We start from the raw sequence: 27,984 nt of genomic DNA, 5'->3' as shown, positions 1-27,984 counted from the left end.
CCCTTCAGTCTCTCAAAGGTCCGTGGTCTGATGAGGAAATAGAGGGTGTCATAGACGCCTTACCCTTGGATAAAGCACCTGGTCCTGATGGGTTTAGGATAAATTCTATAAATGTTACAAGGATTCCCTGATCTCAGTTTTGACGGAGGTTTTCAATTCTGCCTCCTCTTGTGGATCTTTTCCAACAGAGATGCTGGAGGCCCGAATTGTAACATTTCCGAAACCGGGGAAAAATTCTTCCCTTATGCCTAATTACCGCCCAATAGCACTACTCAATACGGCGTTAACATTTATGCGAAACTTAACGCAAATAGGTTTAACCCGTTATTACCAACTCATATCCATCAGGACCAGGTGGGTTTTGTGCCAGGAAGACAGTCCCCCGATAATACAAGGAGAGTTATCAATGTATTGGATGCCTTCTCCGCTTCGGACGCTCCTCTTTTATTGCTCTCTCTAGATGCGGAGAAGGCATTTGATAGACTACATTGGGGCTATCTATATGCAGTCCTCAGGAAATTTGGAATCACCGGAGGGGCTCTTGCTTCCATTTCTGCCCTTTACTCTAATCCAGGCATTCCCAACCGCGGTCCTCAAGGCACACTAACAGTGCAGGTTTTAGTGATATCCAGGCTTCAGCACAGGTGACTTAATTAGTAGCTCAGTTATTTTGATTTAACCATCTGTGCTGCAGCCTGGATATCACTAAAACCTGCACTGTTGGTGTGCCTTGAGGACCGTGGTTGGGAATGCCTGCTCTAATCCATCTGCTCGAGTGTTTGTGAATGGGATGCTGTCTTCGACCTTTCGGATCACAAATGGAACCCGCCAAGGTTGCCCTCTTTCCCCCCTAGTTTTCACCCTTGCCATTGAACCTCTGGCTGAAAAAACAGATCCATGGACAATACAAGGTCTGTCTATTCGCAGACGATGTCCTCCTCACCCTAGTTGAACCGACCCATTAGTTACTGGCTCTACATGATGTTCTGGAAGATTACTAAAAAAAGTCTCCTTTTATAAATTAACTTTTTCCTCTGATGTGCTGCAATTATTGAAATCCCGCTATACTTATTCCTGGCAGGATATGAGCCTCAAATACCTAGGTGTTCAGCTAACACCGGAAGTGACTGACCTTATAGTGGCTAATTATCCACTCCTGCTGCGTAACATATCACAACTCACCCCGGAATGGATTATGCACCATGTGTCATGGATGGGGCGCATTGAAAATGTCGATAATCCCCAAATGACTCTATTTGTTTAGAACTATCCCTTTAATGCTTCCCAATTATCTTTTGACTAAATTTAACTCTATATGTATTAAATATGTCTGGCAGGGCAAAAAACCGAGACTCGCGCGTAAAACAATGTCGATGCCTAAAGCGGAGGGAGGCCTTGCCTACCCTGACTAGCACTCCTACCAACTAGCTTGTATCCTTGCACAGACAGGAGCATGGTTTGCTCAAGATGATCTCAGATGTTAGGTCCAACTAGAACAAGGTTTGATATCACCTCTTCCCCTTACCGATATACTGTGGCTTCCGCCAAGTGAGGGGAAAGCGTCCGTCAATAATTCCAGTGCAGTTCTGCATACACGGAAAGCATGGCTGGAACTAGTGTCTAAGCAAAGCTATATTTCCCTCCCCTCTGTTAACCTCTCCCTGAAGGGTTTGGCTACCCTCATCCCAGACATAAGGTTTGATACTTGGTTGTCCAGAGGAGTTACTTCACTTAAACCCCTTTTCCACTTAAGCACGGGTCGCAGCCATGTCGCCTGACATGGCTGCGACCCGTGCTACAGCCCCCTTTCAGCAGCGCTCACCAACCTGGCATATTGCCGGGTTGGTGACGCGGCAGGGGCGGCGCTGGGAGATCACATGATCTCCCAGCGCCGCCCTCCCTATACACTGTGAACGGGAGCCGTGTCGCCTCGACACGGCTCCCATTCACACTAGACAGCTAGCCGGGTTGAACAAGTGTTCAACCCGGCTAGCTACCCGGGTAGGATTCCCGGATCACTTGATCCAGGAATTTACCGGGGGACCCGTTTCCACTAGGGAAAAACACGGGTAAATGCGCGCCCCCGCACATTTACCTGTGTTTTAAGGAGCTAGTGGAAAAGGTGTATAAGGGAAGTAACGGTCGCGCGCTTCCTCTTGCCATTTCCCCTCCTCCAATCTCAATTTTCGCAGTCTCATAAGGAATTTTATAAATTCCTTCAGGTAAGTCACTGGCTGTATGGATCCACACAGCAGTCCCGCAGAATATCGCTCATTCCTAAACACATACTAGAACTAATTTGTAAAATAATCAGTAGGGGTGGCAAAGCGAAATGGTGCAACCTAGTTATCGAACCTCAATCGCCTTCGAAACTCATATGCCAAACTAAATGGGAAGTTGATTTGAATTGCACGTTCTCGAAAGAGGATTGGAGAGCTGTTTTCCTATCCAGATTTTGCCTTTCTAGATGTTTATCCCATACTGAGCTATTCTACAAACTCTTTCATCATCTGTATTTAACCCCGACTCGTTTGCATGTTATGAAATCCACTACATCTAATTTATGCTGGCGAAATTGTGGCAATGTGGGGACGTTGCTTCACATTTTCTGGTCCTGTCTTGCTATCTGGACTTCAGTATTCACACTTATTACAAGGGTCCTCGGTCTTTCTGTGAATCCTCATCCAAAATTAGCCATCCTTCATGTTTATTTTGGCGACCTTTCACCAAATGACCGCTATAAACTGGGCCACATTCTTATAGCAACCAAAATTCTGATCGTCAGTGGCGCACTCCGGTGGTCCTTATTATTGCAGATATTGAAAATATGGTCCACTCTCATTACGAATTCAAAACTGCAGGTGCTGTTTATACCTAATCGGCATCCTGCCCATGGCTACGTTGGTTTCCCTGGAGCAACTATGGGTACTTAAAATTCCATAAGACAACTGTTAGATGTCTCTCTGCTGCCTTGAATTCGTAGGGGTCTCACTTTTTGCGTACTATCAATGTCTTTAACATTTTGATGTGATCTTTTTGCATATGGTTCCTTTACCACAAGCCAGTATCCAGACAATTTTTATGTATTATATGACTACAGGTTGAGTATCCCTTATCCAAAATGCTTGGGACCAGAGGTATTTTGGATATGGGATTTTTCCGTATTTTGGAATAATTGCATACCATAATGAGATATCATGGTGATGGGACCTAAATCTAAGCACAGAATGCATTTATGTTTCATATACGCCTTATACACACAGCCTGAGGGTAATTTTAGCCAATATTTTTTATAACTTTGTGCATTAATCAAAGTGTGTCTACATTCACACAATTCATTTATGTTTCATATACACCTTATACACACAGCCTGAAGGTCATTTAATACAATATTTTTAATCACTTTGTGTATTAAACAAAGTTTGTGTACATTGCGCCATCAGAAAACAAAGGTTTCACTATCTCACTCTCACTCAAAAAAGTCCGTATTTCAGAATATTCCGTATTTCGGAATATTTGGATATGGGATACTCAACCTGTATAATGATTTGTATCGGAGCCCTCCTCTGGTTTTTGTAATTGTTGTATGACCATGTATGTTATTGAGTGTACTTCCCGATTCCCCTCCTTTCCTTTCCTTCCCTTCTTTATTTCTGTACCCCCCCCCCCCCACTCCACCCACCCCACCTGTTTGTTAAAAATTCAATTAAATTTCATAGGAGAAAAAAAAGAATAAACCTAGCTCAACAGTAATGTTAATATTTGTCTAAAAGGAATTTTCCACCTTAAAAATTAAATTTTCTGCAGCGGGGTACACTGGGATTCCACATGGAATACATCGGGGGTGTAGAGTTGGATCTTGATACGAGGCACCAACAGGCTAAAGCTTTGACTGTTCGCAGGATGCATTGCACTGCCTCCTCTATAACCCCGCCTCCAGGCACTGGAGCCCAGTTTGTTAGTTGGTGCCTGCAGTGCAGGTCACTAACAGGTGGGGCTGTGCTAGGCAGCCCTGAAAAGAGCTTTTTAAGAAGACTTCAAGGGCCGCAGCACTATTTCTATCAGTCTGAAATTCTGTGCTGCGGCTCCATCACCTCCCCAGCAGCGCTGCATACTCCCGCGGCCAGGTTCTGAAATTCTGTGCTGCGGCTCCATCACCTCCCCAGCAGCGCTGCATACTCCCGCGGCCAGGTTCTGAAATTCTGTGCTGCGACTCCATCACCTCCCCAGCAGCGCTGCATACTCCCGCGGCCAGGTTCTGAAATTCTGTGCTGCGGCTCCATTACCTCCCCAGCAGCGCTGCATACTCCCGCGGCCAGGTTCTGAAATTCCGTGCTGCGGCTCCATCACCTCTCCAGCAGCGCTGCATACTCCCGCGGCCGGGTTCCCGGGTACTTGCACCGGAGGCGCACCGGTAATCAGGCACACCACCGCTTACGCTCTCCAGGATCGCATGGCTGCACATCAGGGAGGAGGTAAGAGGGTCCCTCAGGTAGGACCCGCCGGTTAATCGCGGTCCGATGAGATGGGCCGCGCCACTGGCGTGGACACTGTACTGCACAGGGACCCCACTATATCCACCAGGGCAAGGGAGCACAGGTCAGATTTACTAAAATCCGTTTGATATAGGCTCCACAGTACCCGGTGGTGAGGACCAGCATAGGGGATAAGGCGCTGACCTGTAGCCCCTCCCCCAGCTTCGGGCACCATCTACTGCTGGTGTTCCCGCCCTGGAGCTGCATTTCGCTCTCCCTCACTCCCTGACAGAGATTTTGGCGCCATCTTCACTACTAGCTGGGTTGATCTCTCGGGACTGTGGGGCTCTCTCTCCTCTGTAAAGCCGCCTGTCTCATCAGCGCTGTGCATTTACAGGCACTTACTGTAAGTATTCTACATGTCATTTTAGACAGTGTTAGTTAAGAAGTGTACTGCTGTCTGAATATTTAGTACAAGTATTCTGTTATATACATCCAGTATCTACTGTGCATTGTTATATCTATACTCACACATATTTTTATGTAAAGTTAATAGCCCAGTGCAGTGTTATTGATTATATGGAATAACTCCTGTATTGCACATGTGACTGAGTGTGCCTATAGCTGTTGTGTGGGACTCCATTCTCCTGTATCACATATTGCTATCATTATATTCTGTACCCTGAGGGGCTAGGTGCTTCAGGCTCCCATATATATATATATATATATATATATATATATATATATACACATAGAATTGAGCGGCACTCTCAGGACTTTAACAAAGAACGGGTCCTCAGCCCAGCAAACTTATGATGGGCTGAGGACCCGTTCTTTGTTAAAGTCCTGAGACTGCCGCTCAATTCTATGTGTTTATACAGTGGATAACTCTGCAAGAGAAGGCACCAGGTATTATATTCATTTAATTAGGAGTGCCGACCACTTGGACATCTATATACATATATATATATACTAGGTGCTTCATCGCGCCCTACGGGCGCTCTTCACACCGTCGCAAGGGGCTACGCCCCCTTAACCCTTGCATGCCTTTCTCGGGTTCAATATTTGTATTATATGGAGTATTACCTGCATTCCTTTGTTAGTGGTTAAATATTGCACAATGAAAGGGCGTGCGTTGGTGAAGGAGGTGCAGCCCCTTGCGACGGCGTGAACAGCACCTGCAGGGCATGATGTACAAAATGTAGCGGGTGCGGGGGGGACTGCGGATGGGGGAGGGTGTCTGTAGATGCTGCGGGTGGAGGAGGGGGCGGATACGTGGGGGGGCCCGGATGGGGGAGGGGCAGAGGAGTGGGGGCTGCAGATGGGGGAGGGGTCCAGAGGCACTGCAGGTGGGGGAAGGGCAGGGGTGCCATGGGTGGGAGAGGGGCAGGTGCGGGGATGTTGCGGATGGGTGAAGGGTTCCAGAGGTGCTGTGGGATGGGAAGGGGCTGGGGTGGGGTAGGGGGTCTGGAGGCACCATGGGTGGGGGAGGAGCAGGTACAGGTGGTGCGGCAGATGGGGAAGGGGGTCTTGAAGCACTGCAGGTGGTGGAGGGGCAGGTGTAGGGGTGCCGTGGGTGGGGGTGGAGTGGGGGGGGGGGACCACGGATTGAGGAGGGTGTCTGCAGATGCTGTGGGTGGAGGGGGGGCAGGTGTGGGGGGAGACATATATGGGGGGTGGATGGTGGAGGGGGCCTGGAGGTGCTGTGGGTGGTGGAGGGGCGGGGGAGTGGGAGCCGTGGGTGGTGTAGGGGGTCTGGAGGCACTGCGTATGGGGGAGGGGTGGGGTGCCGCATGTGGTGGAGGGGAAGGTGCAGAGGTGTGGTACATTGGGGAGGGGTCTGGAGGCGCTGCGGGGACTGTACCTGCCAAAAAGGTAGTTGGAGGGTATGCAGTAACAGGGCCAGGACAGGGGTGACAGGGTCAGAACAGGGGTGACGGGGGCCAGGACAGGGGTGACGGGGCCAGGACAGGGGTGACGGGGCCAGTACAGGGGTGATGGGGCCAGGACAGGGGCAATGGGGCCAGGACAGAAATGACAGGGACAGGATAGGGGTGACATGGCCAGGTTAGGGGCGGCAGGACCAGGACAGGGGTGACAGGGCCATTATAGGGTTGACAGGGCAAGCACAGGGGTGACAGGGCCAGGATAGGGGTAACAGGGCCAGCATAAGGGTGACAGGGCCAGGATAAGGGTGAAATGGCCAGGATAAGGGCCAGGATAAGGGTGAAATGGCCAGGATACGGGTGAAAGGGCCAGGATAAGGGTGACAGGGCAAGGCCAGGGGTGACAGGGCAAGGCCAGGAGTGACAGGGACATGACAGAACACAGGGCATGGGAGAGATTGGTATTAGGGACAGAACAGTGGTGACAGACAGATGTGTCTTACCGGAGTCACTGCTGCTGGCTGCTGCTATTCCACTCCAACCTGTTGGGATCTGCTGCTGGTGGAGACTTGGCATTGCTGACTCTCTAAGGCTAGAGTCCTGCTTCCTCTGCCCGTCCGCATCCCTCCCCCCCTCCTCAGTCACACACCGCAGACCTCACACAGCTGCCAGGCACTGTGGTAAGGGGAGACTGGGAGTGACTGGTTAGTCCCCGGGAGATGCTGCGGCTGGAGGGAGGAGGGGGTCATATAGCATGCACGCGGCGCGGACCTCGCTGCTGCCAGGCACTGTGGTAAGGGGAGACTGGGAGTGACTGGTTAGCCCCCAGGAGACGCTGCGGGGGGTGGGAGTCGTAGCATGCACGCGGCGCGGGCCTCGCGGCTGCCGGGCGATGTAGAGAGGGGAGACTGGGAGTGACTGGTTAGCTCCCAGGAGACGCTGCGGCTGGAGGGAGGAGGGGGTCGGAGCCTGCAATCAGCGCGGACTTCTGCAGCGCTACCCGCCGGCTAAAGTGTGTGAAGGAGCTGGGCGCACCTCACTGCGGGTGGCAGCGCTGCAGCTAGCGGTGGGGTTGCCGGGGCTGGAGATAACAGAGGCAGTACGGAACCTGCACAGCGGCAGGTGCCCCACAAAACTGCAGCTAAGAAGCGTGGAGTGTGCCAGAAAGTCACGCTCCTCTGCGCCAGAGAGCCCCTGCTGAGTTTGCTGATGTGGGGGGTCAAGCACACAGTGAGCCGGTGCCTGTCTGTCTGTACGGCATACCCCCTCACACAACCCCATACCTCCCCACTGTCCCGATTTTCGTGGGACAGTCCCATTTTTTGGGGTCTGTCCCGCTGTCCCACCCGTGGCCCGCAGTGTCCCGCGGTGAAGGGGGGTCAGTTGGGAAGCTCCTGAACTCGCTGTTCTGCTTAGCAGAACAGCGGTGAATAGATGCGCACAGCGTCTATTTAGTGGAGACAGGAGGAGAGGGGGCATCAGGGGGTACGGATTAAGCGGGGGTTCCGGCAGCAGAGCCGGATTAAGGGGGAGGGCCAGGGGGTACGTACCGTGGGCCCCACAGTTTTAGGGGCCTCCCTGGCTGGAGTAGCTCTGTCCCAGCTCTTAAGCTCCCCGTCCTGCCAGTAACAGCAGCAGCATTGTGCTACAGTCAGCACACGCTGCTGCGTGTTGGCAGGTCTGTGGTGTTGCAGGGAGGCAGCAGCCTCCCTGCTTTCTTCTGCCTGTGCGGGTGTGTAGGGGGGAGCGACCACCCCCTCTGGATTTACCCCTAGCTGAGGGGCCAAAATCCCATGAAAAAAAAAATATATCCGGAATTTGCATAAGGGGGCGTGGCCACGCAGCCGCTATTAGGCCACGCCCCCCAAACCCACAGCAGACACAGCCATGAGATAGACCCCCCCTTTCTCAAGTGCCCTGGGCCCCTCGGACTCATAATCCGCCCCTGGGGGCATGCCAGCAGCTCACAGAGCGCTGGGCATGCCCCCTCACTGACGAAAACGGGGGCCCTCCGGTGAAGCCACGCCCCTTTTCGTTGGCCACGCCCCCCTTTCGCCGCATGTGTGTCCCTCCTGCCTGAAGAAAGCTGGTAGGTATGCACCCCTGCCTGTGCCATGCCCATACCATCTGCTTCTGCTCCTAGTCTCCTATAGATTTGCCCAGATCTGTGACTCATTTGACTAACTCCGCCAGTGTTGTGACTCCGCCCAGCGTTAGCAAATGAGTCACAAAGTCACAGATCTGGGCTATTATATAGGAGATATATATATATATATATATATAGTGTATTCTTGTAACCAGCACTCCTTGCTTCCTTTAATTCAAATAACCTGGTGCCTTCCTAAAAGATACATACAGAGTTTTGTGAAGGCGGCACACACAGGTAAATAATCAGACGTAGTCCATATATAACTTATACATTTCGGTTTTATTAAAGAAAACCCGTCATCAGGAATATATGTTACAAAAAAATCTCACCTTATATACTGACATACACCCGTGAAACAGCTGCAGTGCGCCAAAAGTATATAAAGTGAGATTTTTTTGTAACATATATTCCTGATGACGGTTTTTCTTTAATAAAACCGAAACGTAGAAGTTATATATGCACTACGTCTGATTATTTACCTGTGAGTGCCGCCTTCACAAACCTCTGTGTGTGTTTATATATATATATATATATATATAATTGGAGGTGATGGTGGCACTAACGGGAACGGACACAGAGATCTCTGCTTCAATCAATCAACGTTTCGATAATTTAATACCATCATCAGGATTAAAAGAATAACAGTGAAAAAGCAATTAAATACCCTCTTACCTCACCCCGTGCATCCACGCCCTCGTCCCGGGAGCCGTGTCCTCTGACGACACCCATTTGCATCGCGCACTTCCTGTGCTCCCGGCCGCTCGGGCGGTAGGCTTGCAACGAACAACAATGGTGACATATGACGTGCATAGCAGGAAAATGCTGGCAACACAGTTTCAACTCCTCAATACACAGTAACAACATAAACTGTACATAAACTCAGAGCATCCGCTGTAACCCATATGGTAATGAGTATAAAATTAATTTAGATACAAAACTTAGTATCTTTTGCGTGCATTGAAAAAATTGGCAGCATAGTTTCAACCCATCAGAGTACAATAACCACATAGTATATGTAAGAGGTGCGGCTGCGCGTGTGGTGGTGCCTGCTGCCGTGCAGGTGTAGTTTCGGTACTCACCAGGCGCCGCTCTCTCTCACCTTCAGGTACCGGAACCTTCAACGGACCTGGCAAATCTTCCGTCGGATCCGTACACGATGACCTAGGAGGAAGGAGATTGCTGAGTGCCGTCCTCCTGACTGTGGACCAAAACGCCCTCCGGAACCGAGGAAAATAGTGCTTTCGGGCTAGGTGAGGGTCATCCCAGGCGTCCGCCTCAGAGCCCGAATTTCACCTATTGGCACTCTCGCACCAGGTGGAAATTCTACCTTGCGTGCAAGGCTCACCGTTCGCCCTGAAGGAAGGGAGACAGATAGGGACACACAGAAGGAACACACAGACAGATGTTACTCACCGTCCTACGTCTTGTACTCCGATCTTCTCCACTCACAGGTCCCTGTAAGGAGGCAAAGAGAGAAACAGCCGTGCAGGGCCTAACTCTAACCTAGTGTGCATCCGCTACACTAGCTACATAAACAAAGCCCTCAAACTGGCTCAAGTGTGGGTGGTGCAACACAAACTATGCACAAACTCTAAACAACACTATGCCCTGCACGGTAACAACACACATCAGAGTACATCAAACGGTGCGATTCCTTTAGATCCCTACCTGCACTCTGGGGGGTGGACGCCGCACAACCTACCCACCTCCTGTACCTTCCCTTATGTGGGCCTCAGGCCAAGCGAGCCTGTCTACCTAATCACCTCAGGGTGGTCTGGACCTAGTGCCCAGTGCCACCTCTATTCACCTCGGGGGAAACACTTCTTCACTGGGCCTAGCGCCCCCTGACTGCACACAGGCCGGAGGCCTGGCTTCACCCACGGGCCTAGCGCCCGCCTAACTTGTCACCCGTTGGGTGGCCTGGGCCTAGTGCCCAGGGTCACCTTATGCTCCTTTACCAGCGGGCTTTCCTAGGGCCTAATGCCCTCTATAGATCCCCAAGGCCTAGTGCCTGATGTGCCGCTCGGGCCTAATGCCAGCCTAACCGGTGCCACAGGCCGGTGGCCTGACTATCCTTACGGGCCTAGTGCCCGCTATGTGCCCTCGGGCCTAAGCCCGCCTTCTGCGCCGTTGAGAGGGTGGCTTGGGCCTAACGCCCAAACCACCGTGACAGAGAATGACCCCCAAACTCCTATCTGCGCTCGGGCCTATTGCCCGTCCGTGCCCACGGGCCTAATGCCCGAACACCCGGTGGTCTAGGGAGGAAAAGGGAGGGGGGTGTAAGTTGCCTCACTGAGGCCTCACCTGCACCGGGGGTCTCCGGCGCCCTCTTCTGCCGCTGGCCCGGCCTGGCCAGCGGCGCCGCCTCCGCTGCTCCACGTCCAGCCGCCGCTGGACATCTTCTTGTAGGAGCCCGACGTCTTCCGGCCTCTTCAGCGGCCACCGGAGCTCTTCCTCCCACGGCCGTCGTCTTCTCCTCCGCGCCGGACTCTCTTCTGCGCTCCGGCGCGCCGACTCCTCTCTCCAGGTCCAGGCTGCTTTCTTCGCGCTCTTCCGCGCGCGCGGTCCCCTCGGCTCCTGCCCGGCGTCTGACGTCAGATGCTGGGGGCGGGGCCTGTGACGCGGCGAGCGCCGATTGGCTCGCCGCGCCCCTCTCTGATTGGCCGCCGCTCCGGGAGCCGCGATTGGCTCCCGGAGAGCGCCAATATTTGAATGCCTCTGCAGCCTCCGGTCCGATGCAGGGAAAAGGGTAATCCCTGCACCGGACACCCGCCGCCGCCACACACTGACAGGCGCTGGGGACAGACAAGCTGTCCCAGCGCTGTCAGAGACGTTGTCCCGCAGGGGACACAGACTCCCTGGCTGCCGCAGCTGGAATGTGTCCTGTAAAACAGGACGCTTCTCCACATATATGTGGAGACAACTCAGGGCTCCCGATGTGACACTAATGGTACTGCGTGTGTGATCTATTAAGGTACTAAGATAACTATCAAAAACCACATAAATCACACACATATAGAACAGTATACCGAGGATGGGATATAAAGATAAGGCCGCATCCAACAATATGCAAAGAGAGTATATATGTCATAAACTAGGTGATTCATCGCGCCCTACGGGCGCTCTTCACACTGTCGTAAGGGGCTACGTCCCCGTAATCTCTACTGAAAAGTGAAGGTGTAGAATAGTAGTTGTATAGTTTGTATTGGTGGAATAGGAGGTTTGTTCGTGGGAAGATGTAGTATGGGGTTGTTGGGCATGGGCAAGGGGGTGCATAGGTGCTGTACTTGTGTAAAGGTAGGTGGATGAGGGGTAGGGGCATACCGTGTTTCCCCGATAATAAGCGCTACCCCTGCTTTTGGAAACTGGTCCAAAATAAGCCCTACCCCGAAAATAAGCCCTATCAAAATTCCCATTACCCGAGTCCGTGCACTAAATTCAATGCCCCCAGCTCCACCCCCGCTAACCCCCTTCACCGCCGCCCTGATTGAGGGATGCTGTACAGTACTGTATCAGCCGTTGAAAACTCCAGCTCCCAGTCCCAGGGATGCATTGCGCCCTGCGCATGATGTCACCGCGCACATCACGCGGCTTCTGTACACGGCGGGAGCGGAGTAGCAGCGGCGCCGGCGGAAAGCAAGAAGAAGAACTAACTGGAACTGGAAACTGCTGTAGGTGAGGAGCAGGACTGAGGGCATGGTGGCTGTAAAAGGAGGACGGGGGCTGTAAAAGGAGGACTGGGGCTGTAAAAGGAGGACTGGGGGGGCTGTAAAAGGAGGACTGGGGGCTGTAAAAGCAGGACTGGGTGGCATGGTGTCAATGTTAATTAAAATAAGCCCTACCCCGAAAATAAGCCCTATGGTGTTTTTTGTTGAAAAAAAAAAAATAAGACAGTGTCTTATTATCGGGGAAACACGGTAGTAGTTATGAGTTTCGGAGTGTGGTGGGTTGTGGTAGGGTTTGTGCAGGGTGAAGATAGCTGTGTGGTTGTGGGAGTGGTGGTAGGGCGTGTTAAGTTGATGGAATAGGGTGGGGGTGGGTGGGTGCCTCTATATGTATTGGTGTAGGGGTGAGGGATGGGGGTGGTGACAGGACGTGCAGTGTGTGACAGAGTTGTGGTTGTGGGTGTTAGGGGGATGGAGTTGGAGGTGTGCTTGGGTGGAGTGTGTTGATATGTGATGGATGGATGGCTGGAGGGTGGTGGGTTTGTTTTTCTTGGGGGGTAGGGGTGTGTGCATGGAAGGTGTGGCCATTAGATGAATTATTATTTTATTTTTTTGGGTGGGGAGAAGCTGGATGGGTGTTGTATTTGTGGTGTGTGGGTGGCAGGTATGGGGTTATGGTGGGTGTGGGATGGCCTTACGGTGTGTGGGGTGTGCAGGAGAGGGGTGTGGGTGGGTGTGAGTGTGTGTAAGAAAGTGTGTTGGGTGTGTGTGTGATGTGTATGTAATTGTGGCATACCTCCCAACATTGCACTGCAGTGAAGAGGGACACTTTAGTTATGTACGTGTGCAGCGCGTGCGGCCGTGGTTGAAAGGGGGCGTGGGCTATTCAAAAGTGGTGTGGCTTTGTGTTGGTGCAGAGATTGCTTATCCTGGGCCACGTTTTTCATCATTGAGGGGGCATGTGGAGTGCTCTGTGAACTGCTGGTATGCCCCCTCTCCTCTGTCTCTATTAAATCGACGCTGTGCGCATGCGCACAGCGTCGATTCAACGGTGCTGTGTTAGGCAGAGCAGTGATTGACAGGTGGCTCCCAAGGGCCCCCCCAACGTGGGACACTGGTGGCCGCGGGTGGGACAGATCCAAAATAAGGGGACTGTGCTGGGTAAATAAGGACAGTCGGGAGGTATGTTTGGTTGAGGGTGATAGGGCTGTTGGCAGTCCTGGCCCCAGGCTGGGTGGGTGGCCATGCTTACCTGGCAGTGTGGGGCGTCTGTGCACTGGGAATGGTGGGTGGAATCTCTGGCTGGTGCTCCCTTCTGCTAGTGGTGTGCTGACACTGGGACAGGGTAGGAGCTGCTAAGTCCGCCCAGGTCTGTGACTCCACCCAGCGTTAGAGGGCCAGGCACAGAGTCACAGGGCTATTATATAGGAGATGGTATGGTCCAAGTGTATGATTATACCTGAACCAGCATCAACAAATATAGTACGATACACCAACTACAGATGTCCTCTAAATAGGCTATAAGAAACAATTAAGTGAAAGCTGTTCATTGAGACCTTTAGGAGCAATGGTGTTTAAACGGTGTATCCACCGTGCCTCTTTCTGCAATAAGCCCTTTCCTCTATCACCCCCTCTCAACCTCTTGGGGACCGAATCTATAATTTTATATCTCAATGTGGCCAACCCGTGATTCTGTGATTTAAAGTGTCGGGCCACCGGTTGATTTTGACCACTCTTACCGCCCTCCAAAGCCTGGCGTATGGCCGACCTGTGGAGCTCCATACGTTCTTTAAACTGTCTAGTGGTCTTCCCTACATAGAGAAGACCACAAGGACAGCGAATAATATAGACAACATGGGTACTACTGCAGGTGAGTACCTGGCGTATGGTGATCCGCTCCCCAGAATGAGGATGAGCGAATGAATCACCATACTCCATAAAGCTGCAGGTAGTACAGCCAGTACAATGGTAACATGCTTCTTCATGGTCCTAGTTGGAATGAGAGTTCTAGTGCGTGGAATCGCTAAAGCCTTATTTTTGGCCCTAATAAGTTCATCATACTTATAGCCCCTAACCAGAAATTGCTTGATCATAATGTCGATCTCCTTGATGGTATTGTTCATGTCATCTGAAATACGATGTATACGTAGAAATTGGGAAAAGGGTAGTCCTTTTATCGTAGAGACGGGATGCGGGCTGGTTCCATGTAGGATAGTGTTGCGATCAGTATCCTTTTTGTATAATGCGGTACGTATTCGGCCTTCTATCAATTAAATTTGAACGTCCAAATAATTAACACTATGGGGTAAATTTACTAAGATGGGAGTTCTATTTAAGATGGGATGTTGCCCATAGCAACCAATCAGGTTCCAGGTATTATCTTCTAGAAGGTGCTAGATAAATGAGAAGTAGAATCTGATTGGTTGCTATGGGCAACATCCCATCTTAAATAGAACTCCCATCTTAGTAAATTTACCAATATGTGTGCTCATGTTATACGTAAATTTAATGGTGCTGTCCATGGCATTGACCCCTGTCATCAAGTTGGCAAACTCCTCCTTGGTACCCAGCCACACCAGCAACAGATCGTCGATATAACGTACAAAGAACTGAATTTTTTCAGCAATACTAGTCTCACTGAAAAAGGCCTGTCTCTCAACCTCAAACATATAGCTGTTTGCAAAATCCGGGGCCACGCAAGACCCCATGGCACAGCCTTGTTGTTGGACGAACCATCTAGAACAGGCATGTCCAAACTGCGGCCCTCCAGCTGTTGTTAAACTACATATCCCAGCATGCCCTGACACAGTTTTGCTGTCAGAGAATGTGAAAGCTGTGTCAGGGCATGCTGAGATGTGTAGTTTCTCAACAGCTGGAGGGCCACAGTTTGGACATGCCTGATCTAGAATCAAACAGAAATTATTATTTTTTTAATGTCAGTTCTAGAAGTCTGACAAAAAAGTAAGCTCTGGACCTGTATATAATGGACTGGACGACAACAGTCTGAAGACACTAAGTGCGCAATGCAAATGGGTGTCGTCAGAGGACCCGGCGCCCGGGACGATGGCGTGGATGTACGGGGTGAGGTAAGAGGGTATTTAATGGATTTTTTACTGTTATTCTTTTAATCCAGACAACGGTATTAAATTATCAAAAAGTTGATTGATTGAAGCAGAGACCTCTGTGTCCGTTCTTCAGATGTTTTGAAGTCCCGTGATTGCCACGTTAGCTCCAATTGTTTGTGTGGTCGGGAGACCAATTGGGAGGCACCCGACCACCTGTTTGAATAAGGAGAGAGTGCCGGCAATTGTTTACATATATATATATATATATATATATATATGGTTATGCTGCTTGAAAAAGGCTAATAAAAAGCCGAAACGTTGCAAAGTTTATGCTGCCTAAGCTGTGACTTATTTTGGATGACTAAGACCGCTGACCTTTTTTTTCCAGCCCTGTGATCCATGACCGTCTACGCCGAGTAATTTGTGACTTAATAATTATTGCATTGATTACACACTCGTAGGCATTAAATGTTGTAATGATTATTTTATATTTAAACAAGCTGTATAAATTATACGAGTTTTTGAATGCCATTGCACTGTATCTTTCCGTGTAGCTGCTGCTAGTAATGTTTTTTTTTTTTTTAATATTGAATTTTTATTGGGTTATCATAGAGATCACATAAACAAAATATTTAGATAGGTAAACAAGTTCTGATTGTGGTTAAGGGGACAGATATTAAACAAAACAAATACATACAAGGGGGGGGGAAACACATATCAGGAATATCTTTATATAACAATAAAGTCATACTACCTTAAGAAAGGAGAAATGCAAAAAGACAAGAAGTACTCATCACTTAGATACTTAATCCTCGGTATACACTGGGGAACAAAGCACGGAAAGGTCTGGTATATCTAGTGGAGCCTTAGGGTTACCCAGCTGATCTAGACTCTCCCTGTATCGGGACCATTGGATCCATTTCTTACCTATTGCGGTATTCTCAGGAGAGTATCTGCCCTCGGCAGTTTCAAATATATAGTGTTGATGAACTTTATTTTCTATCATGGAGATACTGGGGATGAGTGCTGTTTTCCATTTAGCGGCGATGGCGGCTTTGGATGCTATAAGGATATGTCCTAGAAGATATCTATCACTGCCAGACATCGCCTTCTTAGTATAGTGGAAGAGTGCCAAAAGGGGGTCGGGCAAAAGGACCTCTCCCAATATGTGGGAAATTAGTAAGAACACCTCCTTCCAGAGCGTTCTAATCACTGGGCATAGCCAGAATATATGTAGAATATCTCCCACCCTCCCACAATTCCTCCAACAGCTAGCAGAAATCTCAGGCCAGATTTTATGCATACGGTCTGGTGTTAAGTATACCCTATGAATCAATTTATAGTACATTTCGGAATGGTTTACACATTTCGAGATTCTAAAGCAGGAATTAAAGATACCCTTCCATATATCTTCGGTAAATACAGCAGGGAGGTCTCTCTCCCATTTAGTCTGCGCGGGGAAGACCCCATGCTGAGACTTGGTCACGAGGTGCTGGTACCACCGGGATATTCCTCCCCTGTTGCTCCTGGGAACTAGAAGTGACATCATAATTTTGGGGAGGTCGGTGTGTGGGATTCGCCTCGGTGTGCAACTTTGAAACCAATGCCGCACTTGCAAATATTTATGGAAATCTTGTTTGGGAACCTGAAACTGGTCTTGAAGTAGGGAAAAGGGAGCTATTAAGCCCTCCCGGAGGATATCTTTTAGCGTGATAAGGCCTAGGTATTGCCAATGGGTCAATTGCATATCTGGGATCAATAATGCAATAGTAAGGAGGGACAACTGCGGGGAGGGCAGGGTGCCAGAAGGGAGATACCTAATTGCCTCCTTCCATGCCATCAGAGTTGCATGTACCGCTGGGCATTCCGCAACTCTAGCTGGAACTAAATTTGTGGGTAACCATAACAAATCCGATAAGGTGAAGGGGTGCATTGCGTCCGTTTCCAGGGATACCCAAGGTTTCTTATTGTCCTGAGTGCACCAATCTCTTGCTTGGGTGAGTAAGCAAGCGGTATGGTATCTCTCTAGGTCTGGATATGCAACACCACCTGCACATTTTGGCGCACTTAAAGTGGATTTCGCTATCCTCGGCTTAGAGCCCCCCCATATATATTTAGTTAATAAACGATTGAATCTGTTACAGACATCTTTGGGGAAAGCCCTAGGGATGGTACGAAAGAGGTACATCAACTTTGGTAAGAGGACCATTTTTGCAGCCGCCACTCGCCCGACCCAGGAGACCTCCTGCATCATCCAGTCTTTAATTATTAATTCAAATGCACGGAATAATGGGTCATAGTTGCATCCTATCAGGTCCCGTCCCCTGGATATATGAACACCCAGGTATTTAATCGATCTAAGTTGCCATGCGTACTTATAGTCATTTTTCAAACGACTAAGAGTACTATCCGGGATATTCAAGGGGAGGGCTTCAGTCTTAGCAGTGTTCAGTTTGTAATAGGATACGGCTGTATAGGAGTCTAGAAGGTGGTGTAAATGAGGCAGGGACGTTTCAGGCTCACTGAGACACACTAGAATGTCGTCTGCAAAAAGGCAAATTTTATATGGTATCCCTCTTATCTCTGGACCGACAATTGAGACTAGCTTCCTAATTTTCTCTGCCAGAGGCTCCACCGCTAGCACAAAAATAAGGGGTGATAATGGGCATCCCTGCCGGGTCCCATTAGTAATATTAAATGAAGAGGAGTTACACCCATTTAAAAAAACCGAAGCTGAGGGTGACGAGTACAGAGCTAGAATTGAGTCAAGTATTCTACCTGCAAACCCAAAGTGAGTTAGGGTAACTCTTAGGTAATCCCAGTGGAGCCTGTCGAACGCTTTTTCTGCGTCTAAAGAGAGAAGCAAGAGGGGGTCGCCCCGGGCCTGGCAGCGGTCAACCAAATTAATCACCCTACGTGTGTTATCCGTCGCCTGCCTACCCGTAACAAACCCCACCTGATCAGGATTAATTAAGCTTGGCAGTAGAGGGGAGATCCTATTTGCAACCATCTTAGCAAATAGTTTAAGGTCAGTGTTCAGCAATGCTATTGGGCAGTAGTTCTGAACTACTGCGGGGGATTTTCCTGGTTTGGGGATGGCAACTATTCTGGCCTCCAACATTTCCTTCGGAAAGCGCGTGGAGTCCGAAGCTTCATTATAGACCGATGTCAGGAGCGGGGCAATAGTTGATTTAAAAGTTTTGTAAAAGCTAGAAGGGTATCCGTCAGGACCGGGGGCTTTATTTGCCGGGCATAGGTCTATGGCTGCTTCGACTTCATCGAGCCGCCAGGGGGCGCTCAGGGAATCCCGAGCTTGGGCATCTATAGTGGGCAGCGACAACCCGCTCAAAAAACCCGTGATATCTGTTAAAGTGGGCTGAGGCGTGCCAGGATCATCTGCCAGGTTATACAACTGCGAATAATAATCTGCGAATGCGTTTGCTATTTCAATCGGGTCGGTCACTTTGACTCCGGAGGACGTATGAACAGCATGTATGCGTTCCTTGGCTCTACGTCCTCTTAGCTTGCGCGCCAATAGTCGTCCCGCTCTATTGCCAAGCCTATAATACGTTTGGTTTAGTCTTCTCAGGTTACGGTGTACCTCGGTTAAGGCAAACGTGTTCACTTTGTCGCGCGCGATAAGGAGTTGCTTAAAGAGAGATTTGTTATCGGGGTTGATTTTGTGTGCTGCCTCTAACCTTGCGGCTTCTCTTTCTGCCGATTCTCGTTTTTTCCTACTTTCCCTTTTAAGTCTAGATGCAATCTGAATCGCAGTACCTCTGATCACTGCTTTCAGAGAACAGATGTGTCCCCTGGTTGGTTGGTAGTTAGATATGAGTCTAGCGAGTGCTGGATGGCCTGGTGTGCCTCTGGGTGTGCCAGTAAATGTTGACCCATTCTCCAGGGGCCGTGTGGGACTATGCTCTTACCAACGTCCCAGGTAATAATAAGTGGGGAGTGGTCGGACCAGGACATAGGTAATATCTCTATCTTGCTGACCGCTGCTAAAGTCCACCTATCAGCTAGTACTAAGTCTATTCGCGAATATGAACTATGTACGTGGGAATAAAAAGTATAATCCCTTTCTGACGGGTGTTTGGCCCTCCAGACATCGTACAGCGCATACTCAGCCAGCAATTGGCTAAATTTGCCTGAAGGACCCTGGGGCGTGTTGCTGCGAAGGGCCCGGGTCGGACGTGAGCGGTCTATTACAGGGTCCAGTACCATATTGAAATCACCTAGTATCAGAAGGGCTCCCTTAGAGTGTTCCTTGAGCCTTCTACAGAAGGCTCTAAGGAATGGAATTTGTTTGGTATTGGGCGCATAACAAGAGACTAGAGTAGTCTCTACATTATCCAATTTGCCTACTAAGATCAGGTATCTCCCTTCTGGGTCCTCATATTTATTAGCCAGATCAAACGGGCAGTTCTGTGCTATAAGGATAGCCACGCCAGCCTTTTTGGTGGGTCCGTTAGCCATATGGCAATGGGGGAAACGGGAATTAGTGAAGGAGGGGGGGTTATGGCTCTGGAAGTGTGTCTCCTGCACTGCCACCACCTGTGCCTTGAGCTTATAAAAAGAGTTTAAGGCTACTCTTCGTTTTTGAGGGGAGTTCAGACCTTTGGCATTAATTGAGACTATGTTAACCATAGTCCTTTGCAAATGGAGCTGTTAATTCCATTGACCTTTTTCCATGCTTAAACTGACATACCTGATAGGGAGGGGGAAACATATCTGGGGAGAGGAAGACAGACAAAAAGGAAATAATTGAAAAAATTAAACTGAATTGATCTCCCTTGAGATCATAACCAGTCGCCATATAAATGGCGGCTGTGTAGGCTAAAGGGGGGGTTAGTGGCAAAACACCTACCCATTGCCCTACTTAATACTGTAAACTATACAAACATTTAGACATCCTGGCGATGTCAGGGCATATAGAAACTTTTATATGCAAATGACCAATAAGGAGCAGATATTACATACCATGACCGGTCTAACCTGGAAACATAGTATATACTTAGAAGAGTCATTAGAGTCTCTCCAGCAGCTCAACCAACTTATTAAACTCGAATATTTATAATGGAGGAGTCCCCAGAGTCTTCGACCTTTAGAAAGGTAACATCTGTAGAGGTTGCTCACACCTCAGCAGGCCACCTCACTTCACTGCGGACCAGTCCTGCTGAAGTCGACGGGGTGAGGAGTCCACTGTGGGTTCCGCAATGTTCCAGGATTTAAGCAATTTTGCTCCTTCATCTGCGGTTGAGATAGCGACAGTGGAGCCATCCCTATGAATCAGCAGCTTGGTAGGGAATCCCCAGCGATACGGGATATCCGCCTTTCTAAGGGCTGCTGTAACTGGATAAAAGGAGCGTCGTTTGAAGAGAGTGGCTGCAGACAAGTCTCCGAAGAGTTGAAGGCCTTGAAGAGCTGAAGAGTTGTCTGACGTCGGTCTGGATGCCTTCAGAAGGGCCTCTTTGACATGAAAATAGTGCATTTTCATTAGGACGTCTCTAGGCGCATCTCCTGGGGCCGCCCTAGCCTTTGGTAATCTGTGTATTCGGTCTATAAGAAAGTCCGCCGGCGGGGATTTTGGTAATAGAGCTTTAAATAGGGCCACTGCATAATCGTGCAGACTGCTGTTTGACACAGATTCGGGGACTCCACGTAATTTAAGATTGCTCCGACGCGATCTGTCCTCCAACTCCGTGACCTTGTCCCGTAGAAGTTTCACTTCTGCCTCCAAGGCATCATGGGAGTCCAGTAAGCTGTTATGGGACCCCACGACCTCTTCCATTTTGGTTTCCAGATGGTCTGTGCGCCCCCCTAAGTCATCTATGGATTGTTGACACGTCGTTAATGTGGCACGGAACTCCGCTGCTACGTCCTCTTTAAAGCGTGACAGGAGTATTTTCATAGTGCCCACAGTCAGGGCATCGCCATCACCAATTTTATCTAGGCTTGTAGCCGTTTTGGTAGAGTGAGGGGGTACCTCCAGGAGGGGGGGGGGGAGTTTGTGGAACCTTGTCCGCTGCAGAGGCCTCAGTGGTTTTAAGACCCGACATCCTCGGGGAGGACTTGAAAAATGACAACTGTTGCGCAGGCTTTGACGGCTTGCTGCGTCTGGACGGCATACTATGACCAGGAAAGGCTAGTGCGGCGCTGCCACTCTCGTATATTATTAAAGGGTTGGAGGGATCACTGTCTCCAAGAACACCAGGATGTCACGTAGATAATGGCATGGGTAGGAGATGCTGCTCGGTTTACATTGGCATGAGCAGGACTGGCAAGGTTAATTGACTAGCCATCTTCTTTCATGGGCATATATAGCACTAGGGGAAACTTTCAGTCCCGTGTTCCGAGTAGCCCGGGTCCACTCAGGTCTAAGCCACAGGATATGAGAGGGCCGGGTCAGACCCGGAGACCCCCGGGGGGGTGTTATAGCTTGTAGCAAGGGGGCCCTTTTTGGTGCGGCCAAGTGCGAAACCCGGTGTGCTCTCCTGCCTCAGGGAACGGAATCAGGCTGCTGAGTGATGCGTCCCCAGGTCATAGGGTCAGTGATGGGCTTCTTCTAAGTGCTGCGGTCTGCGCCGCTCACCCGTTCCCTCTCACGGGCCACCTACAGCCGCGGGCGGACCCGCAGAGGGCCACGGCTCACTGGGTCCACCGCCAAGTGCAGGCTCCCGGCAGGTCAGAACTCGGTCGCAGGGGGGGCCTCTGCCTCCGCTCCAGGGGAATCCGACCCTCCGGGTGTACCCCCGCTATCTTCGGTACAGCAGTAACTGAGGGTGGTACTCCTTTTGATTACCCAGACACCGTCCACCTAACAGGCAGGAGGGGAGCTCCGGCCGGGCCTGTGATCTTTCTGGGTGGTGTCCCTGCCTGTGGGGGATTTGCTCTGCCACCCCCGTATATCAGCCGCAGTAAGACTCTCACCTCAGAGGGCCGCCGGGCTCTTCCTCCGGTCCACCGCTACTTCGTCTCCACTCTCTTCTCCTTTCAAGATGGCCGCCGTTCGCGCTTCGAGGAGCACTTTCCCGCAGCCGTCCGGGCTCCTGTCTCCCCTGATCAGCCGGTCAGGGTCCTGGTGCGGCTAGCAGTGATGTCCCCGTGGGCATCAGGGTCTCGGCGGGTCCGTCTAGCGCCCCAAGCAGGCCGTCCACCCGGCCGGGGGACAGCGTGTAATTTAGGCCCCGGCTTCTGGGCGACGAGTAGGCCGCAATCCGCGGGAGCCAGAAAACCGGCTCCCCGATTCCGCAGCTCGTACTCGCCACCTGCTCCAACACTCCAGGGGGGTATATCAGATGTTTTGGGCCGATATCTCTTGCGGGTTCTGTGTTTTTAGGGCTTAAACTCTCAGATCCCTGAGAGCTCTCACAAAACACAGCCTGCTCCACCAGCCTCCAGGCCACACCCCCCCCTGCTAGTAATGTTTTAAATCCTTTTAATCTCTGCAAATCTTCTGCACACATGTCACCAGTAACTCCACAGCACTATTCCTGCTGGGCATGGCATGCAAACTGCATGCCTCTACTCACGATCATTGTTTCTATCACTGACAGGTTTTCCCGGCGCCTGCCACAGTTTATGTGCGTTGCCTAGCAACATAGCACGTCACAGGGGAGCCGCTCACGTGACTCTCCCGGAAGTCCCGGACACAGACGCCGGGATCACCTTTCTCCTGCACACCACGCTATTTAACAGGTGAGTGTTTCGTCTGTTGGTTTGGTTCTTTTCTATCTCACAGCACAGGGGTCACCTTACCTGATGAAAAGGCTGCGATGCCTTGAAACGTCGTAAGATACTTGCCCCCCCTCATGTTTTTGATTTGATTGACACGATGTTACTTTGATATCACTATGTTTTGAATACAAATTACGATTTTTGCATAAGCCCATGGAGTGCCGCCTCATTTCCTTTGCTGCTAACACCTGAGCCACAGGTGGGGAAGGATACTGTGTCTATATATATATATCTATATATATATTTAATTGTATAGTGTTACACAGAATATAAAATTTGGTATTTTCACTGTGTATTTCAGTCACTTCATACCGCTTAAATCCTCTGTTTTGTGTCCTGTGTTTACTGTCACATGACATAGGGGTTTTTTGCAGGTATTGTATTTGTCTAGTTATATTGTACTGTTACGCCCTGAGGCTACATTCCTTATAATGTCTGCCACACATGGCCGGAAATCCGCGAACGCTTCTGCATCCTGCAGTACTAGCGCCACGGATTTACCTGAGGGGGTAGTTTTAGCTGCTGGCTCAGGAGCTGAGTGCCATACACCCATTCAACCTGCAACACCTGTGGCCAATCAGGACCCACCTTGGGCAGCGTTCTCAAGTATGCTGAGTACACTTGTGACACGTCTTACGCCCCCTGTGGGATCTCCAATGCCATTGCAGCCACATATTGTCCCTGTAGTTAATCCGCCCTAGGCGGATATTCTGTCTACCCAATTACAAAAATTAAATCAATCCTTGGTTAGACAAAAGTCTACCCCACGCTCCTCTGGGGCCAAGGGGTCATCTTAACGGGCCATTTCTTCCTCACAATCCACTAATATTTTGGATAATTCTTCCGATGAGGATGGAGAATATACTGATCCGTCAGACACTGATACAGTTGCTTCTGATGAGGAATCTACAACCCAGGTTGATGTTTCTGACCTAGTGGAGACTATAAAGCTAATTCTTCAAATAGATGATGACATTGAGCCTACTACTGCGTCTAAGAAACCTGATAAGTTCAAACGTCAGAAGGTTGCTAAGGTAGTCTTACCACATTCTGACCATTTAATTGACATACGTCAGGAATTCTGGTCGTCTCCAGGAAAGAAATTTTTCCTGTCTAAAAAAGATGCTAGCTCGTTATCCTATCCCTGCAGAGTTGAGTAACAAGTGGGAAACTCCACCACCTGTGGACGCTCATGTCGCCCGTCTTGTGGTGTCATCTAATCAGTCTGTCACCACTGTCACCTCACTGAAGGAACCGACAGATAAGCATGTGGAGGGATGCCTGAAGTCTATTTACTCCCTTACTGGTGCGGTACATAGACCCACTATGGCAGCCTCCTAGGCTGCGAAAGGAATTGAAACATGGTTTCAGGCAATTGAGGATGAGCTGCCTCAGGATTTTTCTGACACTGCCAGACAATATTTGTCTTATATTACCACAGCCTCCCACTATATTCAGGAGGCGGCCTCTGATGCAGGCATCTACTACGTCTATCCTGGCTCGTCAAATTATGTGGTTGACCTGGACTCTAAAAAGACCTTGGAGGTGCTCCCTTTTAAGGGAGAGATCCTATTTGGGGAGGATCTGAACAAGATTGTAACTGACTTGGCTACTGCCAAGACTGCGTGTCTCCCAAATACTAATCCTTCTGCTCCGAAGGCTAAGAGTACCACCTTTCGTTCCTTTCGACCTCCAGGGAAAGCAAAGGGTCAGGCATATCCGCCACATGCTCGTGCTTCCAAAACCACTAAGCCTAAATCTAAACAATCCTGAGCCGCCCGTCAGTCTGCTTCCAAACAAGACAAGCCTGCGCATTTTGGGGCGGGACTCCCCCCCGGGGGAACCCCAGGGTGTGAGGCTGACTTCTGCAGTTCGCCCAGGCCTGGTTAAAGACCACTTCGGATGCCTGGGTGCGAGAAGTTGTCTCTCATGGGTACGCAATCTTTTTCAAGAGACGTCCCCCTCACCAGTTTTGCACAACGGTTATCCCTGCGAAACCATTAAAAGCGCAAGCTCTACACTTGGTTGTGCAGTCCCTCCTGGATACAGGAGTGGTAGTGCCGGTTCCTCTGTCTCAGAGAGGCAGGGGATACTATTCGACTCTGTTTCTAGTTCCGAAGCCAAATGGGTCCTTCCGGCCTATACTCATCCTCAAATCATTGAACAAGTTTGTGAGAGTATCCAAATTCTGTATGGAAACTCTGCGCTCTATAATGCTGGCCATGGAACCCGAAGACTATATGGTATCCCTGGACATACAGGATGCTTACCTGCATATTCCTATTGCCATGTCGCATCAGCAATATCTGCAGTTTGATATTGGCAGCCTACATTATCAATTCCAGGCACTGCCTTTTGGATTGGCCACGGCCCCTCGGATCTTCACCAAGGTCATGGCCGTGATGACAGCTCTTCTCCGCCATCAGGGAATCCGGATCCTACAGTATCTTGACGACTTGCTGATCCTGGCGAACTCCCAAGAGGTTCTCCTCAGTCATCTGGAACTGATGGTACAATTCCTACAAGCCCATGGGTGGCTCGTCAACTGGAAAAAGTCCTCGCTGGTCCCTGCTCGGAGCATGGTGCACCTGGGGGCACTACTGGACACACACAGCCGATGATTGTTTTTGTCTCCAGGGAAAGTTCTGAAACTTCAGGACAGGATCAGATATTTCCTCTCTCGCCCAAGAGTGTCGATACACTCGGCGATGCAAGTACTAGGCCTCATGGTGTCGGCTTTCGACATGGTAGAGTACACTCAATTTCATTCCCGCCCTCTGCAGAGGTTAATCCTTTCCAAGTGGGATGGCCTACCTCATCGAATCAGGTCTCAAATGATCTCCTTGACTCCGGAGGTTTATTTGTCACATTCTTGAATTGCGGGCGGTGTTCAATGCGTTGACACTGGACCTGCCTCTAGTACAGAACAGGCCTGTTCAAGAACAATCAGACAACACCACCACAGTGGTGTACATAAAGCATCAAGGCGGCACTCGAAGCCACATAGCAATGATGGAAGTATAAAAATCCTCCGTTGGGTGGAATGCCATCTGCCAGCAATATCGGCAGTGTTCATCCCCGGAGTCCTCAACAGGGAAGCGGATATCCTCAGTCGTCAGGACATTCATGAAGGAGAGTGGAGTCTTCATCCGGAAGTATTTCAACTCCTAGTGGACAAGTGGGGCATACCAAATGTAGACCTGATGGCGTCTCGACACAATCACAAGGTTCCGGTCTTCGGATCAAGGACAAGGGATCCTCATATAGCATTCGTGGATGCACTGGCAATTACATGGAACTTTAGGCTGCCATACGTGTTCCCTCCAGTGTCACTCCTGCCCAGGGTACTACGGAAGTTCAAGCAAGAAGGAGGAATACTACTTCCAGTCACTCCAGACGGCATTGGTTCTCAGACCTGCAGGGTCTATCAATATAGCGTCCTCTTCTACTTCCTCAATTCCCAGATCTCCTCGTTCAGGGCCCTTGTGTCTATCCAGACCTGGCCAGACTGACTTTGACGGCGTGGCTCTTGAAGCTTCACTCCTGAGGGCCAAGGGATTCTCTGAGGCGGTTATTCAAGCTATGCTGAAGGCCCGCAAACTGGCTTCTGCACGGATTTATTACAGGGTCTGGAACTCTTACTTCACTTGGCTTTTCTGCAACAAGGCCTAGATTTAGGCCTTCGTCTGGCCTCCCTCAAGGTTCATATATCTGCCTTGTCGGTGTGGTTTCAGAGGAAAATTGCATCTATTCCTGACGTTCATACTTTCACTCAGGGTGTTTTACGGATTCAGCCTCCCTATGTCCCACCTGTGGCTCCATGGGATCTGTCTTTTGTCTTAAATGCCCTACAAGAGTCTCCATTTGAACCTCTTGAGTATGTGGACCTTAAATGTCTCACGCTTAAGGTCATGTTTTTACTGGCTATTGCCTCTGCTAGGAGGGTGTCGGACTTAGGCACTTTGTCCTGTTGTCCACCCTTTCTGATTTTTCACCGGGACTGGGCAGTTCTTCGAACTCGCCCTGGTTATCTACCTAAGGTGGTATCATCTTTTCATCTTAACCAAGAGATTGTGGTTCCCGCCTTTATCTCTTCTGGTTTGTCGTACAAAGAGCGGTCTGACTGCCTTCCTCAGGAGGTCAGATACCCTTTGTGTACTTTTTGGTTTTCACAAACTTGGCTGGCCTGCGAATAAGCAAACCTTGGCCAGATGGATTAGAATGGTGATTGCACAAGCCTATGCACAGGCTGGCCTTCCAGCTCCTGCTGCTATTAAAGCCCATTCTACTCGGTCTGTTGGACCTTCTTGGGCGGTCCACCGAGGCACGTCCACTGAACAATTGTGCAAGGCGGCTACGTGGTCCTCAGTGAACATGTTCATCAGGTTCTATGCCTTTGAAAGTTCCGCCTCCCAGGAATTCCAGTGTACCCCGCTGTAGAAAAGGAGATTTATGATAGACCTACCATGGTTAAATCTCTTTCTGCGAGGTACACTGGATTCCACAGAGCGCCCACCCTGACGCACTTAGCTTCTTTAGGTTTGTATGGCATTAGCCGCTAGTTCCTTCTCCTGTCGTGAGAATGTGGTTCTATGTGACTAACATCTACCGTCTCTTTTACCTGCTACTGCATTGGACTGATTAACGAAAATTAGCTCCAGTGCCTAGAGGCGGGGTTATAGAGGAGGCGGTGCAATGCATCCTGGGAACAGTCAAAACTTTAGCATGTTGGTGCCTCGGATCAAGATCCAACTCTACACCCCCAATGTATTCCCTGTGGAATCCAGTGTACCTCGCAGAAAGAGATTTAATCATGGTAAGTCTACCATAAATCTCCTTTTAAAGTAGTGTTTTGGACCTGATCATATTTCCATGTAAAGAAAAGGAAACCATCATGGAATAATTGTAATACTATATATAAATAGGAACGGAGTCGCATAAATACAAGGCAGTCACCTAATGGAAGTAAGATTAGACAGATGAACCCTAATATCTCTCAATAGA

General features: G+C 49.9%; 1 long non-coding RNA gene across 2 annotated transcripts in view; it reads left to right on the top strand.

The window, feature by feature from the left end:
- The window catches only part of LOC134957060 (uncharacterized), a 66,528-nt gene that overhangs the window by 11,425 nt on the left and 27,119 nt on the right, over nucleotides 1-27,984 (top strand). The window contains exon 1 of one of the 2 annotated variants that reach the window (XR_010186422.1): nucleotides 22,855-22,941. The exons of the other annotated variant lie outside the window; for it this stretch is intronic. This is a non-coding gene — a long non-coding RNA (uncharacterized LOC134957060). Of the gene's footprint in view, nucleotides 1-22,854; nucleotides 22,942-27,984 lie in introns of those variants that run through there. 2 annotated transcript variants of the gene reach the window in all.

The sequence above is a fragment of the Pseudophryne corroboree genome, chromosome 9 (genome assembly GCF_028390025.1).
Source record: "Pseudophryne corroboree isolate aPseCor3 chromosome 9, aPseCor3.hap2, whole genome shotgun sequence".
In the NCBI taxonomy this organism is placed as follows: domain Eukaryota; kingdom Metazoa; phylum Chordata; class Amphibia; order Anura; family Myobatrachidae; genus Pseudophryne; species Pseudophryne corroboree.
Note: the sequence above shows the minus strand (reverse complement) of the source record. Positions and strands in the feature narration are given on the sequence as shown.